General features: G+C 43.6%; 1 protein-coding gene and 2 long non-coding RNA genes across 3 annotated transcripts in view; 2 read left to right on the top strand and 1 right to left on the bottom strand.

Annotated features, from left to right (window-relative positions):
- The window catches only part of LOC132456257 (proteinase-activated receptor 2-like), a 155,117-nt gene that overhangs the window by 56,092 nt on the left and 80,681 nt on the right, over window positions 1-18,344 (bottom strand). The window lies entirely within an intron of this gene.
- LOC132456259 (uncharacterized) lies at window positions 6,720-14,731 on the top strand. The gene is made up of 2 exons (XR_009525404.1): window positions 6,720-8,009; window positions 14,575-14,731. It is a non-coding gene; the product is annotated as an uncharacterized LOC132456259 (long non-coding RNA).
- Window positions 17,543-18,167, top strand: LOC132455518 (uncharacterized). Its single transcript, XR_009525257.1, has 2 exons — window positions 17,543-17,768; window positions 17,809-18,167. It is a non-coding gene; the product is annotated as an uncharacterized LOC132455518 (long non-coding RNA).

Below are 18,344 nucleotides of genomic sequence, written 5' to 3' on the forward strand. Positions count from 1 at the left end.
AATTTTGAGTTTTCTCAACTTTTTATTTTTTACAGTGCACTACGGTAGCAAAATCTGACAAGGGAGCAGAAATTGGCAGAACACCGGCGATTTGAATTCGCTCTGCATCTGGTATTCAATAACAAGTGCCTGCGCAGAATTCTCCGTGTCCGATGGCACGATCATATCAGGACTGAGGACCTGCTTAAGAGAGCTGAGATGAAACCACTGAGTGAGGAAGGGAAGATCAGAAGATGGAAGATGATCGGCCATATCTTGAGGCAGAATAGAGAAAGTGATGGCAATGTGGCAATGGGCACCGGAAAGGAAAAGAAGAAGAGGGAGACCTACGACAACGTGAAGAAGGACCGACGAGAAATAGAGGAGAAATGGTGCCTGGGGCTCATGGGATGAGGTGCGAGTTGCAGCAGCGGACCAAGAGAAATGGAAAGGTTCTGTAAAGTCCCTATGTGCCACGAGGCACTTGGAGGACAGGTAACAGGTAGCTTTAGATAAGGGCAAGTATAGCCTTCCATACAGTGGCAATACAATATGCTTCTCATAGCAAAAGGATAGAAGGTGATAGGCTACAAGGAAATGAAGGTGTTCAAACTTGAAACTAATCCTTAATTCTGTTTAGTTCTGACTGTTTTTTATCGGATAAAAAAAACTGCCTTGAAGAACTTTTGACTTCTGATGAGGGGTCTCGTTATCACCTGGACCATGAATGCGCCTATAATCATGCATTGACATAGGAACACAGCTGTATAGACCTACTGGCACCTGCTGCCATAGATATGTATTTAACCAAGACCTCAGAATTTATTCCCAGTCTTACCCAGAAATAAGAAATTTAACAGAAGGTAACAGTGTGTTACAGTGTGTGTGGTTTTAATAAGTTTAGTAACTTTGTTATGGGTTGATAGCCTAGACTACATTAAAGGTCCCATAGCATGCTACTTCATGGATGCTTTAATATAGATATTAGCGGGCCCCAAACACAGTATTTTAAGACGTTCCCGAAATTCAGCCGTTGCGCAGAATTACAGCCACTACGAGCCAGTCGCACATTGAGCTTTCCCCAAATGCGCTGTGTAGGTTTCTGTAGCTTTAATGCAAATGAAGAGGAGAGAGGCGGCTCAAGGAGGAGGGTGGGGGTGTGGCCCTGAGCCGCTTGCAGCCACGGTACCATGCGCAGTGGCGTAACATCATGGTGATATGCCACATTCACAGGGAGTCAATGGTGTTATGTAATGCGCCATAACACCAACATCAAACACTTGAGTTACAGTGTGTGTAATCACACACACACACACACACACACACACACACACACACACACACACACACACACACACACACACACACACACACACACACACACACACACACACACACACACACGCACGCACGCACGCACGCACGCACGCACGCACGCACACACACACACACACATACACACACGGCGCTCGAACAGTCATGTCTCATTGGCGGACCAAATTCTCTGGGCGGGCAAGGCAGAGAAAGGGGAGTTTATGACGACATATGGGAACACATTCCAAATCAGCGCGCTTGAGCCTCCATTTTTTTTAAGGCGAGCAGAACACCTAGTGCTCGTTTTACACCGAACACAAGTTTTAGCCACTGGGCAGGCTAGGGGAACTCATATTTATGTTAGAAAACTAAGATTAGTGAGATTTTCATGTTATTAGTGAGATATAGACATATTATGCCACCAGGTGTGAGTGTGATTAGCCTTACAAGCCGTTTCGAAAATCTGCCCCATATGACATCACTAGTTGAGCAACGTTTCCTTCAGTCCATTGGGTAGGATGGTAGACTGATCTATCCAGCATAGATCTAGCTGGACACGCCCACTAGTAATGTCATATGGGGCAGATTTTCAAAACGGCTTGTTAGGCTAATCACACTCACACCTGGTGAAATAATATGTCTCCTTTAAGACACCTTTTAATTTTGTTTTGAGGAGGGCTGTCAAACCATGAGAAAACCTTTGGGGACTATATTGCGAGAATAGGTTACTTGGACACCGCTCATTGCCAAACGTGACTTTATTTAGCCTAATGACAGATATTGAAAAGTAACAACATGGAATTAATGTTAAATCTGAATTAAAATGATATAGCCTAATTAATAAATCAATATTTTGAACTGTAACATAGCCTATGGATAGATTCAGTAAACTAACGCCTATTGACTTGTTCTTGCCATGTTTTACTCGAAAGGCACTTGTAATATAAATAATATATATACTAAGTAACACCAAACTAAGTTCTGGTTGAATTCAAGGTCCACAGTCGGCGGATAGTCAGTAGACATGGAAAGAGGGAGGGAGAGAGACAAGAGTTTTTGGAAAGGATCCTGCCATTTTAGAGAAGGTCTCTGAAAACGTCTTTGAGGCCTTTATTTTTGCCTTTTCTCGCTCTTGTTCAGATGTTAGGAATCACATAAAAATGCACATTAGAAGTTCTTGTTCATTTTGATACCCTGGACGTAATTTTAGGTTGAGTATTGAGCAGTAGGTCTACATGCTCTAATAAGTAGGCCTAAATGAAACCAAATAGCGGAGTGTCCACAGTAATTGCGTAAAACAGTTTGAGGCATTTATTTGCGTTCTCAGACCTTAAGCAAGACTTTATTTTCTTCTTCCCAAACGCGCGTCTTTCACTCAACACTTTTCACGCGCAACTAAAAGTTGCAAGGGAGCGGCGAATCAACAGAGAACGGGTGTGCGTAGATCAGCCTGCACAGCAATCAATGCAGTTGGTCCGAATAGATGGCGAAAGATGGATAAATTGATCTAATGAGCATATTTCCTTGCGCGTTCAGATCGCTGGTAATTATGGGGAAAACATTTTCGTCGTTAACGAGAACTTTCCGACGTCGCGAAAATGTTTCGTGATGTGAACGCCCAATATCATAACTACTATCGATTAAATTGTTTTGAAGGAATTCGATAACCGGAAATAAGGAAAGATAGCATTGATTGGTGGGACATCGTTTTCTGATTCACGGTTCAAAACATGATCATAAGACACGGATCACTTTAATCAATAATGAAGCAGATAATAATATTGTCTTCTCAATAGGCCTACTTTAAACAATACCAACAATCACTCAGCATTCACACTGACAGCTGGCCTGATTGCAGTCTACCTAGTCTACTCAGGAGAACCATACAAATCAGCCAGGAGGGACTTACCATTGGCCATAGACTTTGATATGTTGAGGATAAAACATAGTACCAGGAACTTAGAAACACAACCAGGCTTCATCGCTTGTCTTCAATATTCAGAGACTCGGTCCCGGTCTTCCGCAGTTGTCTGTGTGTCGTTATGAGCTGAATGTAGGCTGCATTATATTTATATAGTCGTGATATCACTCCACCCCCACCCAGTTGCTGGAGATGGTATTTCATGTTGTTTAATTTAGGCTATTTCGAATAGGACAATAATTCCTCCAAGTGGACGAGAGGGAAACAAATTCAGCATGGCAATACAGCCTAGGTGTTGATAATATAAAACAATTTAAAACAATATAGGCTACTTATTTCAGAGTTATGTTGTTAAGCAATGTTATTGCAAATACAGTTTAATCGTGGCAAAGTTCTGAGTGAAACCATAGATTTTATAGAGTGAAAACGACAGACACGAACAGAGACACCAGATCGTTTAGTGTACAAGTTATAAACACTTTACTGTAGCAGTAGCCTCTATTAAAAGCAATCCGTTTAAAGCAATTCATTATAAAGCAACATTTTTCAAGAAAACACACACACACACACACACACACACACACACACACACACACACACACACACACACACACACAGACACAGACACACACACACACACACACACACACACACACACGCACTCCGTTTTTGTTGTAAAGAAAATAAAAAATACAAGGAATAATCTATGTTATATGCTTTTTGAAATTATTTGGTTTATTCGGTTCACTTCAACCAAGCCCTATAAATGAAGGTGGGAATATGAGTGCATGTTGACATTACAAGAGTGCGCCACTAGCGGGGGTCGGCTGGTTGGAGCAGACGACTAGCAGCATGGAGCAGTGGATGTTGGCTGGCCGTGACCACGCGGCACAGAAGCGGTCCTATCGTCCAGTCAGGACCGGCGATCGGCACAGGCGACCTAGGCGATCACCTAGGGCGGCAAATAGGTTCTGGTTAATTAATTAATTAACCTTAATTAATTAATCAATTAATTAAAATATACGAAACAAGCGAAATGAAACCAAACACGTTCCCAAATTGAACGGACAAGGGAGGGGGCGGGGGATTAATTGTTAGGGCGCACTGAAACCCTCACTGTAGCATGCAGGAAAACGCGATAAGCTAAATAATAAATCTTTATCCAAATCCTAAATCTAACTGCTAAATCTCTCGTAATTATTGTGTAGTTGTGTCAGATATTGTTAACACACACACACACACACACACACACACACACACACACACACACACACACACACACACACACACACACACACACACACACACACACACACACCAGAGATGGAATTTAACTTTTTTGCCCACTGTGGCAGGTAGATTTAAAAATCGACCAGCCACTCATCTTTTTTACCAGCCACTTTTTATGCGCTATATTTTTTTTTTATATATGCGTACATTTTAAACAATATAATAGTAACAATAGATAAGAAAATAGTTTTTCATACACATCATTTTTTCCATCAGAATTGATTCTTACTGTAAGTAGGTGCTACCAAGGAACTGAGTTGAAAATGTTACACTCTTACCGCAGATGATAAACAATACACAGGTATCTGCCATGTTAAAGGGATAGTTCACCGGTGGGAATATGAAGGTTTTATGAATTAAATAATTCAATGTATTATAAATGTGAAAAAAAAATTGAAATTGGTTCATCCTAGCCTGAAAAAAGGCTAGGATGAACCAATTTCATCCTAGAGTGTTTTCATGGTCTCTCTGGCTCAAAGTGAGAACACCTCCAACTACCACAGTGCATTGCGCTCGCTGCCCCGCCCACCTGTTTCCGTTTAAAAGGGGGAAGGACCCATGCGAGCAAACAAACTTTATTCACAAAGTTATTCACGAACTGTCGTTGACTAGTTTTGACTCGTTTTTCCAAAAGCAATCATGCCCAGTGGTTGTTTGGTACCCGGTTGCACCGAAAAGTCGAGGTTGGGACAGAGTGTACGTTTTCACGGTTTGCCAGTGAAAGACGCTCAGCGTTGCAAACTATGGCTGCGGGCGATAAACCTATAATTGGTCATCTTTACAATTAAAAATAAACCTCTTCTTTGTTTTGCAGACATCGTGCCCCGACACACCTGGGACCCTTGATTCAAGTTTTAGCACTGTGGGTGAAGCAGACGAAAACTATCAGCCCAACACAACTGTCACCCCCACGTCAACGTCTTCATCAGAAGATGAAGGCATCAATGACTGGCATGGAAAGAAGATCATTGTGAATGAGTCCTGCTTGATGTCACTTTTAAAATTTTGCCAGATGTGCGGCAAGCCTCTGTCATCAAAAACTGTCTTTGACTGTGGGGCGCAAAGGAAGGTGACGTGGACATGTCTTGCTGGACATTCCGGGACATGGAGATCATCGCCTGAAGTGAGGGGAATGGCAGAGGTGAACCTCCTCGCAGCGGCAGCTGTTCAGTTCAGGGGTGGCACGTACACTGAACTGTCAGACTGGTGCAAGACCATGAATGTCCAAATGATCGCCAAGACTACATTTTATGAGATGCAGAAGGCTTACTTGCACCCTGCCATTGAAGACCTATATCAACAACAGAGAAAATAAATCATGGCCAGAGTGTACCTAGAACAGGAGGATGGGAAGAAGCTACACTTGTCAGGGGATGGCCGGTGTGACACCCCAGGTTTCAGTGCTAAGTACTGCCATTACACCCTCATGTTGGACGACACCAAGGAGATTATTCACACAGAACTGCTGCAGGTAAATAAAAGATTAACACTGGAAAATAAAAATATAGGTTATTATTGCTGCTGTGAAAATTATTATTAAATTCAAGTAACTATTCAACTTTATTTTCTAGTCTACAGAAGCCGGCAGCTCTGTTGCCATGGAACCACTCGGTTTCAAAAGGGGCATGAAGGAGATCATGGGTGATGGCTTAGATATTGAGGTGATGACCACGGACCGCTCAACATCGATACGCAAGATCATGAGGGAAGAATTCCCCAATGTTCAGCATGAGTTTGACATCTGGCATACAGCGAAAGGTATGTATTTTTTGCCTTCCCTGTACACACACAACGAAACATAATCCTCCCCCATTCTCTAGCCCTCCCCATTCACAAATCATGTCCAGAGCTTTGCAGCACAGAGTGATTTATATATTGCAGATAAAAGGATGGGATTTGGCTGTACTTTACGAAAAAAATCAACAAATGTTGTTGTGAGGGGACCGAACTTATGTTACATTTATTCTTTCAGGTTTGAGGAAGAAGATACAGAGCAAAGGAGCAATTAAAGGGAACGAAATTCTTGCTGCATGGAGCAGGTCAGTGTTGGTTTGTAAAGTGCCAAGCTTTTCATTGTTTTGTAAGTTTCTAAATTACTAATTTTCTTTTCTTTCATAGGTCAATCATAAACCACATGTGGTTTACCTGTGCAACAAGCAAGGGTGATACAGAGGTAAGGAATCAAAGGCTTTGTTCATCAGTTTTTTAGAGACCAAAAATATATAGTCTTATAAGTAGGGCTGAACGATCTATCGTTTTCGACCGAAAATCGCGATCTCAAGCATTACGATTTTGGGATCGTCAAAGCTGCGTTTTTTTTTTTTTTTTACATTTTAGAAAAGTGCAATTATTTTGATGCTGATGAGCCATTGAAGCAAGTTTACTTAAGAAAGAGGGCTCCCTTTTTATTTGACTTTTTTGGTTGTTGTTTCTTAGGTACTTGAATAAACAGTCTTGCATTTGAAATCTGTTGCCAGCAGTTTTCATTATTGCATTACCTTAATGGAATTCATTGGTTATATTAATTTATACTGAAACTTGATTTGAAGAAAATAAATCGTGGTTGAAATCGAAACCGCAATCTCTACCAGAAAAATCGCAATTTCAATTTTTTCTTAAAATCGTTCAGCCCTACTTATAAGTGATGTTGCTAGGTACGCGTCCTGCGTCCCTGACGCATTAAAATCTGAAAGGACGCACTAAACTCACTATCCATGCATCCCGGGGACGCATCTCATTTTCCCCATGAAAAACGATACATTGTGAACATTAAACAACTCGTGTTTAATCACAGTAACTGGCCAAAGAAACCTTCTTGTGAGCAGACCGGACAAGCGCTGTTTCAACCCTCTGCGCATCTACTCGGCGCAGACGTGATCCCCTGTACAAAGTATCGCGACATGCTAATTTAGCCGCTACCAAAACAACTAGCTCGTCACCGCTGATTTCATTTCAACAATTAAAAATACGAACTTCATAGTAAACAAACCCACGTTTCCACTGCTCGATGCTGTGCTCATTCGTGTCGATTATGTTGTAACGTTTAGGGGACGTGCTGTAATGAAATAAATGAAACATAATCCGGTGGTGGTGATGAAAACTACATTGAACGGCAGCCGCCATATTGTTATGCCCAAACGGCGCCTGCGCATACATCGCGCTTCCAACGAGATCCCGTTTTTCTCGAGAAACAGGCAGAGAAGAGAGAACGCAAAAATGCCACCAAAGAAAAAGATGAAACCTATTGCAGGTCAGCAAACTATTGCAGCTGCATTTTCTGTCCCCACTACCTCTGCACTCCTCCCTGACTCTGATCAGCCTAGAGAGAGTACCTCAACATTGCCTGTACCTACTTCTGCCTCCCCCTCTACTGAGCCTGATGAGCCCACTGCAGAAGAAGTGCCTCGACCTTCTACATGTTCCTCCCAAAAAAAGCGAACTTTTCTGAAGCAGTGGCTCACCACATACAAACGGCTGCGCTTTTCAGATGACAATTTCATGTATTGTGACATTTGCACTAGTTATAACAAAACAGGCACATCTATGCACAAATCAAACAAATGCACCAATTACCAGCACTCCACCATCACTCGTCATGTTTTAAGCAAAGAACATCAGTCCTGCCTCAGTATTCCTGCTCTACAAAAAGACTTGGAACAAAGTCAGGTGAAGGTGGACAGTCAGCAGGACAAAGCAGCACTGGTGCTGTTAAAAACCACTCACTGGATGGCCCAGGAGCGTGTCCCCATGTCCAAGTTTGAGTCATTAAACAACCTTATGGCAGAGGTTGGTGTCCCAGATCTCAAACTTCTGCAGCAAAAAGCTGTTTCTTACAGTTCACGCAACCCAGTCGCCAAGAAAAAACGTCAGTGGTGTACGTTTCCATGAACACTGGATACGTAGCATTTCAACGTAAAAAATAGCGTGTTATACCTACAATATCCACGTGTGCCGCTGTGGAGGCGGGTTTCGGGGTTTGGGTTTCACGGCTTTCGCGGCAAATTGTGGACACGATTGTTTAGGGGGGGGGGGGGGGGGAGACTGTTGATGACGGGGAGGGGGGGGGGGGGGGGAGAGACACGTTTGTTGAGGGGGGGGGGGGACACACGATTGTAGGGGGGGGGGACACGTTAGTTGAAGGGGGGGGGGGGGGGGGAGACACGTTTGTAGGGGGGGGGGGGGCACGCTCGACAACGAGAGTTGGTTTTTATTGAACGCTCGACAACGAGAGTTGGTTTTTATTGAACGAGACTTCAACACGGAACAGCTGCGCGAAACGATGGTCACGTCACTCTCGGTGACGGTGTCGACAATAATGAACACACGAACAATGTTAATAGAACAACACACAACCACATAACATCCCGAACCCATTAACCCCACTTAATCCTAACAACAAAACAAGTTAACAAAAGCCCCATTTGTCAACTGAGAACCCCAATTCCCAGAATCCCCCGCGGCTCCGGAACACGGCGTAGCTTATATTAATCTTTATTATCTGAATGGGAAATGCAATATTTTAGGACAGATACACCATTAAACGCGTTTCTAATGACATTTCTAGCGAGAAATGTACATTTTCCTTACATAATCTTCAGTCAGTGAATGTGTATGATCTTTATTAATCTTTATTATCTGAATGGGAAATGCAATATTTTAGGACCGATTCACCGTTAAACGTGTTTCTAATAACATTTCTAGCGAGAAATATACTTTTTAATTGCATAATCTTCAGTCAGTGATTGTGTCTGATCCTTAGTTTTATAGTTATTAGGAGTTGATCGGCTCGCTCGCATGTTTCAACAACGTCAGGTTGCTTTCGCTAAACTAGCAGCTCACGTGCTTCCTGCGTTTGTGTTATTAAACTGTTACTTTATGTAACTTTTAATGATATCATCTTGTTAGAAACACGTATATCTGAGAGCCAACCCAGTCGCCAAAATCATACCTACGTTGACAGTTTACGTTTCGTGAACACTGGATTACGTTGCATTTCAACATAAAATAGCGTGTTATACACACACACACACACACACACACACACACACACACACACACACACACACACACACACACACACACACACACACACACACACGGTGCATTTTGCTGCTAAAACCACAACAAAAAAATATTCCCTCAAATATTATTACTTTCAAAACGTTGGCCAAAATGGCCAATAATATCATTTTTTTTGGGATGCTTCTAGGACATTTTGGGTGGATTTTGAACGGTATGTGGGGGGCACGTTTTTTGCAGGACCTGGCAACCCTGCGCTGTTGCCCGAGATCTGGATCCACCCCGGCGTGGTGCCGTCTCCTTTTGACCTTTTGACCCCAGACTTCTGGGGGAATAGCTGAATCAATTCATTAGTCAATCAGAAGCATGTAAATATCTTTCCGGTGGCGTAAGAGGACAAACAAGGTATCCTTCAACATCTACGCTTCCAGGCGATTGCAACGGTGCCACACATGAGCATATTCGAACATGTTTAATGGTAGTAATTAGCTGTCGAAATTGGAGGCCTTAATCAATACTGAGCAGCTATTGATTTGCATCCCGATAAAGATTTGTCACAAATGACATGTTATTTAGCATCTACACGTTGAGCTGAGTCCAATGACACCAAGAACGACACTCTAGCTAATGGTAACATGTATTTTACATGGTACACCTAGGTCTAGGACATGATGTCGGTGTAGCAAGAGGCCGAGCTTGATCTCATTGGACTCAGCTTAACGTGTAGATGCTAATTAACATGTAATTTGTCAAAAATCTCCATCGGGAAGCAAATCTATAGCTGGTCATTATTGATAAAGGCCTCCAAAATCGACAGCTAATTACTACCCCGAAACATATTCAAATATGATCATGTGTGGCACTGTTGCAATCGTCTCGAAACGTAGATGTCAAAGGACACCTTGTTTGCTCTGCTGCACCACCGGGAAGATATTTTCATACTTCTAATGGATTGATTCATATTTGAAGGTTCTCGGAGTGAGACTTTAAGTGGCTGCAGCAGAAGTGTTGAGACGAAAGATGATATCAAGAGATTTATAGAATATTCCCATTCACATTATGATTCTTCGTCGTAACATCCGACCAAACATCCTTTACATTCACAGAGCGAAGATTATGAAAGTCCAGGCTCAGCAAGTGCTCCATCTCGTTGCACCTGCACCCAGCGGCTCGCTTGCAAGATTTTGGCCTGAAGTTCTTCCCAGACCTATACCCTAACAGTCCAATATGCATATCTGAGAATCAGGCCTCTCTTCAATAATGACAAAATGTAATGAGAGAAATACAGATTCACTTTTTGTTATCTCATAAGCGGCGTGGTGCCGGCTCCTTTTGACCTTTTGACCCCAGACTTCAAAGACGTGGCCACAGGCCAGCGGTGTCTACACACATTAAGCCACAAATGTACACCTCCATCCCGCAAAAAATGGGGCCTAGAAACTAACCTCTGTCTTATGTACATTGACTGCACCGTTGGAGGTCACGCCCCTTTTCCAGCCTTTTCGAGATAGCTAGGGATGCTAAAATGTTGACACACATTTCCCGGGGCCCCGAGAACGACATATGCAAGATTTGTAGTTCTAGCCCATAGAGAAAAAAAGTTTTCCCAAATGGACTGTCATTTGGACAAAGCCCCTTCAGAAGTGTTGCCTGCGAGACCTAATGGTTCAGAATTCAGAAAAAAGTTTTTGAGATAGGAAGGTCCTACCGCCCTGAAATTTGAATACCATATTCTAGGGCCTAACTGGGACCCCCGCACCGAAACTTGGCCCGGTCGGACCCCGAGGGCAGGAAGGGGGGGCCTGCCCTTGGGGTCTGACCGCGCCAAGTCTCGGGCAGGAAGGGCCCCCCCTTCCTGCCCTCGGGGTCCGACCGGGCCAAGTTTCGGTGCGGAGGTCCCAGTTAGGCCCTAGAATAAGGTATTATTATTTCAGGGCGGTAGGACCTTCCTATCTCAAAAACAGTTTTTCCACCACATTCTGAACCATTAGGTCTTGCAGGCTACACTTCTGAGGGGCTTTGTCCAAATGACACTCCATTTGGGAAAACTTTTTTATCTCTAAGGGCTAGAACTCCAAATCTCGGATATGTCGTACACGGGGCCCCGGGAAATGTGTGTAAACATTTTAGCATCCCTAGCTATCTTGAAAAGGTCGGCAAAGGGGCGTGACCTCCAACAGTACAGTAAATGTACATAAGACAGAGGTTAGTTTCTATTCCCCATTTTTTGTGGGATTGTGGCTAAAGGTGTGTAGACACAGCTGGCCTGTGGCCACGTTTTTGAAGTCGGGGGTCAAAAGGTCAAAAGGAGCCGGCACCACGCCGCTTATGAGATAACAAAAAGTTAATGTGTATTTCTCTCATAACTTTTTGTCATTATTAAAGAGAGGCCTGATTCTCAGATATGCATGTTGGATGGCTAGGGTGTTGGTCTGGGAAGAACTTCAGGCCAAAATCTTGCAAGCGAGCCGCTGGGTGCAGGTGCAACGAGATGGAGCACTTGCTGAGCCTGGACTTTCATAATCTTCGCTCTGTGAATGTAAAGGATGTTTGGTCGGATGTTACGACGAAGAATCATAATGTGAATGGGAATATTCTATAAATCTCTTGATATCATCTTTCGTCTCAACACTTCTGCTGCAGCCACTTAAAGTCTCACTCCGAGAACCTAAAAATATGAATCAATCCATTAGAAGTATGAAAATATCTTCCCGGTGGTGCAACAGAGCAAACAAGGTGTCCTTTGACATCAACGTTTCGAGACGATTGCAACAGTGCCACACATGATCATATTTGAATATGTTTCGGGGTAGTAATTAGCTGTCGATTTTGGAGGCCTTTATCAATAATGACCAGCTATAGATTTGCTTCCCGATGGAGATTTTTGACAAATTACATGTTAATTAGCATCTACACGTTAAGCTGAGTCCAATGAGATCAAGCTCGGCCTCTTGCTACACCGAGATCATGTCCTAGACCTAGGTGTACCATGTAAAATACATGTTACCATTAGCTAGAGTGTCGTTCTTGGTGTCATTGGACTCAGCTCAACGTGTAGATGCTAAATAACATGTCATTTGTGACAAATCTTTATCGGGAAGCAAATCAATAGCTGCTCAGTATTGATTAAGGCCTCCAATTTCGACAGCTAATTACTACCATTAAACATGTTCGAATATGCTCATGTGTGGCACCGTTGCAATCGCCTGGAAGCGTAGATGTTGAAGGACACCTTGTTCGTCCTCTTACGCCACCGGAAAGATATTTACATGCTTCTGATTGACTAATGAATTGATTCAGCTATTCCCCCAGTAGTCTGGGGTCAAAAGGTCAAAAGGAGACGGCACCACGCCGGGGTGGATCCAGATCTCGGGCAACAGCGCAGGGTTGCCAGGTCCTGCAAAAAACTTGCCCCCCACATACCGTTCAAAATCCACCCAAAATGTCCTAGAAGCATCCCAAAAAAAAAAGATATTATTGGCCATTTTGGCCAACGTTTTGAAAGTAATAATATTTGAGGGAATATTTTTTTTGTTGTTGTTTTAGCAGCGAAATGCACCGTGTGCGTGTGTGCGTGTGTGTGTGTGTGTGTGTGTGTGTGTGTGTGTGTGTGTGTGTCTGTGTGTGTGTGTGTCTGTGTCTGTGTCTGTGTGTCTGTGCGTGCGTGTGTGTGCTTGTGTGTGTGTGTCTGTGCATGTGCGTGCGTGTGTGTGTGTGTATAACACGCTATTTTATGTTGAAATGCGACGTAATCCAGTGTTCACGAAACGTACACTGTCAACGTAGGTATGATTTTGGCGACTGGGTTGGCTCTCAGATATACGTGTTTCTAACAAGATGATATCATTAAAAGTTACATAAAGTAACAGTTTAATAACACAAACGCAGGAAGCACGTGAGCTGCTAGTTTAGCGAAAGCAACCTGACGTCGTTGAAACATGCGAGCGAGCCGATCAACTCCTAATAACTATAAAACTAAAGATCAGACACAATCACTGACTGAAGATTATGCAATTAAAAAGTATATTTCTCGCTAGAAATGTTATTAGAAACACGTTTAACGGTGAATCGGTCCTAAAATATTGCATTTCCCATTCAGATAATAAAGATTAATAAAGATCATACACATTCACTGACTGAAGATTATGTAAGGAAAATGTACATTTCTCGCTAGAAATGTCATTAGAAACGCGTTTAATGGTGTATCTGTCCTAAAATATTGCATTTCCCATTCAGATAATAAAGATTAATATAAGCTACGCCGTGTTCCGGAGCCGCGGGGGATTCTGGGAATTGGGGTTCTCAGTTGACAAATGGGGCTTTTGTTAACTTGTTTTGTTGTTAGGATTAAGTGGGGTTAATGGGTTCGGGATGTTATGTGGTTGTGTGTTGTTCTATTAACATTGTTCGTGTGTTCATTATTGTCGACACCGTCACCGAGAGTGACGTGACCATCGTTTCGCGCAGCTGTTCCGTGTTGAAGTCTCGTTCAATAAAAACCAACTCTCGTTGTCGAGCGTTCAATAAAAACCAACTCTCGTTGTCGAGCGCGCCCCCCCCCTACAAACGTGTCTCCCCCCCCCCTCAACAAACGTGTCCCCCCCCCCCCCCCCCCCCCCTTCAACTAACGTGTCCCCCCCCCCTACAATCGTGTGTCGTCGTCCCCCCTCAACAAACGTGTCTCTCCCCCCCTCCCCGGTCATCAACAGTCTCCCACCCCCCCCCCCTAAACAATCGTGTCCACAATTTGCCGCGAAAGCCGTGAAACCCAAACCCCGAAACCCGCCTCCACAGCGGCACACGTGGATATTGTAGGTATAACACGCTATTTTTTACGTTGAAATGCTACGTATCCAGTGTTCATGGAAACGTACACCACTGACGTTTTTTCTTGGCGACTGGGTTGGTTCACGATACACAGCCACAGAATTGCTGTCCAGTATAGCAGACACTGTGCATGCAGCTCTAAAAAAGAAGGTGAATGAATCTCCATTTGTGACTGTGCTCATTAATATATCCGTTTATTATAACCATATCATACCACCATCAAGGAGTTTAACACTATTAATTTAATTTAAGAAATAGAATAATAATAAAAAAGAAACACATTTTTTAAACTGGGGAGTCGGGACCCATTGAATTTCTCAGGGACCCACCCAACTCGCCACCTGTGGGTCCCGGGGACTCACTACATTGAAAACCTATCAACATCAATACTTGTTTCATACAGATACTGAAATGCAGATGCCAGTCCATTCTACACCACGTGTGTAATGAGCATGAATGGACGGAGGATGATGGACAAACAAACCGGTGTGGACATCATCCTCTAACAGCCCAGGAACAAAGCAAGCGCCAATGGATGAAGAGGGAGTCTTCAGCGTTTGAAAATCTCGAATCGCTGGTAAATGACAAAAGGCTTTTGAAAGACCTGGAACAGATGGCCCTGTTCAAACACACTGGTGAGTTTATAATAGTTCTCCTTATAAGCTTGAATACTTTACAAAATCACTCCGTAATGATCATGTTTTCATTCTCATATCCTTTTCCCTTTTTATTTTATTGCATACAGGGCCGCTGGAGATCTTTCACAGTGCAATGCTCAAGTACCTCCCAAAAAGGCAGGGATTCTCTTTCCAGGGAATGAGAGAAAGGGGTCATCTTGCATGTTTGGAGCACAATGAAAACATTGTCAAAAGAAAGCAGGCCACAACCAAGACAGGTGTGTAGTAAGAGTGGCTCAATGAAGAATCAAGAATATAATTTTCACAGCTTACACGGTTTGCAGATTTAGCTGAATAATTTGGGTATTTAATTTGAAAAAAGTACAGCATCTCAAATGTTGCCTTTATGGTCTTATCTATTATTATTTTTAATTTATTTTGCAGGACAACCACGCTTCAACCAAGTGTTTTGCAGGAGATCCAAGCAGTGGGTCGTGAAGCAGATTTTTATTCCACACACCACCCAGTTCATTGACACACTTGTCACAAGCGTCATAACCAGAAAACGAAACCCAACGATTCTATATAAGGTTTCACCATCCTCACTTGCCCTGCCCCAGCCTGCGCTGCCACCTAACATTGCACCAGTGCCAAAACCACCAAAGGAGGCGGCAGTGGCTGAATTAAAAAGGCGCTTCTGAGAGGGACATCTGACCTATTTTATCTATTTAAACGTATCTTTTGTAAATCACAAAGAAGGTTGTGATCCCCACCGGCGTGTTAAAGAGGGTTTAGTATCCCCACCGGCTTGTGAAAGAGGGTTTAGGATCCCCACCGGCGTGTTAAAGAGGGTTTAGTATCCCCACCGGCATTTTTAAAGAAGTTTGTGATCCCCACCGGCGTGTTAAAGAGGGTTTAGTATCCCCACCGGCTTGTGAAAGAGGGTTTAGGATCCCCACCGGCGTGTTAAAGAGGGTTTAGTATCCCCACCGGCGTTTTAAAGAAGGTTGTGATCCCCACCGGCGTTTTAAGGGGGGGTTAGAGTCCCCTTCTTTGTGAGTGTATTAAATAATTCTATGTGGTAAGAAGGTTAGAGTCCTTTATCAGGGTTAGAGTCCCTTTGCAGAGGAAAAAGGTAAAAGACAATAAGATAAACTAGGCTCGTTGCGTGGTGAAAGAACACCCTCGAGGCCTAAGGCTCGCCGCCCTTGATAAGTGAATCTGAGGTGCCCGAAGAAGCACAACGATTTCTTGGCCATATATTCATTGCATGTGCGGGGACTGACGGACAAACACCTGAACTGACGCAGACTAGGGATAGCAGAGACCTCTCACCCCCACCTTCACGACCAGAGAGCAAGTGCGTGTGCATGGAGTCGAGAACGAGAGTCAGCGTGGGTGGAAGAATAGGAGAGCATGGGTGAAAGAGAGACAGAGAGACAGTGTGTGTATGCGCGTGAGACAGAGTGAGAAAGGCTGTGTGCGTCTCTGTGCGCGTGTACGCAAGAGGTGATGTTTCTGTGTGTGCGTTTAGAGGAGACAGAGTGAGAAAGGCTGTGTGCGTCTCTGTGCGCGTGTACGCAAGAGGTGATGTTTCTGTGTGTGCGTTTAGAGGAGACAGAGTGAGAAAGGCTGTGTGCATCTCTGTGCGCGTGTACGCAAGAGGTGATGTTTCTGTGTGTGCGTTTAGAGGAGACAGAGTGAGAAAGGCTGTGTGCGTCTCTGTGAGCGTGTACGCAAGAGGTGATGTTTCTGTGTGTGCGTTTAGAGGAGACAGAATGAGAAAGGTCTGTTTAGGTGTGTGTGTGTGTGTGTGTGTGTGTGTGTGTTTGTGTGAGAGGGAGAGAGAGAGACAGCAAGGAGAGATAGCAAGGAGAGCTAAAGTCGGAGGACGATCGAGAGGGACCATTTTCCCTCTAGACAGTTGGAGGTAGCGATAGAGTGCGTGTTTTTCTAACAATGAACGGTTGTTTCAGGACCACGAGAAGGGACTCTGTATGGTTTTCAGGCCCAGAGTGTAATCCCCTTTCCCATATGTGTAGTCCTCCCATTTGAGGTCCCCGTCCACCATATTTGAAGTCCTCTACTCCACCTCATGTTGTAGTTCCCCTCCCTAGAATTGTATGGAAGTTAGAACCTGTGAGGGTGTTTTGGTTCGGCCTGACGAGGCCTGTACCAATTTCGGTGGTCAGCTTCGTAGTTTTGAGTATATAGAAATTTGGAAAGGGGGAGCAGCATTAAGTTATATATAATAAAGTGAAAAGTTATTTGTGAATGAAGGGACAGAAGGATCTTTTTGTGTGTGAGAGATAGTTATTAGGTCTTGTTCCATGATGGGGAGTTGAGGATGTTGCATTCCAGGCTTATCTGTTAACGGTCCTAGCTGCTGCTTGACCCTCAGGGGAGTGAGGAAGGGTGAGAGAGAGAGAACCCATTTCCCCCCCATTTGTCGACCTACACCATTCAGGCAGTACAGAGAGACACACTAACACACAGTACAGAGAAAGGAAATAGAGTGCGTTCAACTGAAAGCGTGTGGTGGCCATACGCCATAAAATAGCACATATCAAAGGAATGCAGGTAGAGCTCTGTTGAGTTTTCAGGCTTTGATAAATTTGTAGTTCCCTGTCTGCCATGTTTGAAGTTCTTTGTAGTCTCTGTCCATAGGTTTCACCTGAACAACCCCTCTGCTGGCCGAGAAAAGGAACTACCCATGGTTTCTCTCACACCCAGCCCCCAGAGCACGCTCGCTTTCAAGGCGTTATGGCCGCACCCAACGTGGGAGGGAGACACCCTTATCTGTTGTCTTGCACCAAACAGCACCCCGTACTGAGGAGGGAGAGAGAGCGTGTTCTCCTGAAGGAGGGAGAGAGTCACAGGGAGACACGCAGTGGATATTCACATTATGGCTAATTTGTTTTTCTTTAAGTTTAGTTTTAGTTTTGTTTTTTATTCAGGATGATGAACATCCTGACACAGTTATCATTCAGGATGAAGAACATCAAAGTTCATGAGGAGGTTATAAGGACAATAACGTTGATACTTTAATAGGACAACAGTGATGATAATCTAATGCAATTGGACTAAAGAAGGTGTTGCTATTAACTAAGTGATTCATATTATTTTCACACAGGAAAGAATAATTGAATAAATATGGATATGATTAAAGAAGGAGAATAATAATAAAATAAAGTAATCTTGATAAACTGTACAAGTAGGACTACACCTATTAAAATAGGGGTGTATCTCTTTGGTCAAGGATGACAGGTGTTTTAGAACCAGCTGCTGTAATATCGCAAGCCGCCCAGCAGGGCGCACTTCAAAACCAATATCCACAATTGGCATTTTCTCTCCCAGTACAACAGCCTCAGAGCCAA

The sequence above is a fragment of the Gadus macrocephalus genome, chromosome 4 (genome assembly GCF_031168955.1).
Source record: "Gadus macrocephalus chromosome 4, ASM3116895v1".
NCBI lineage: Eukaryota > Metazoa > Chordata > Actinopteri > Gadiformes > Gadidae > Gadus > Gadus macrocephalus.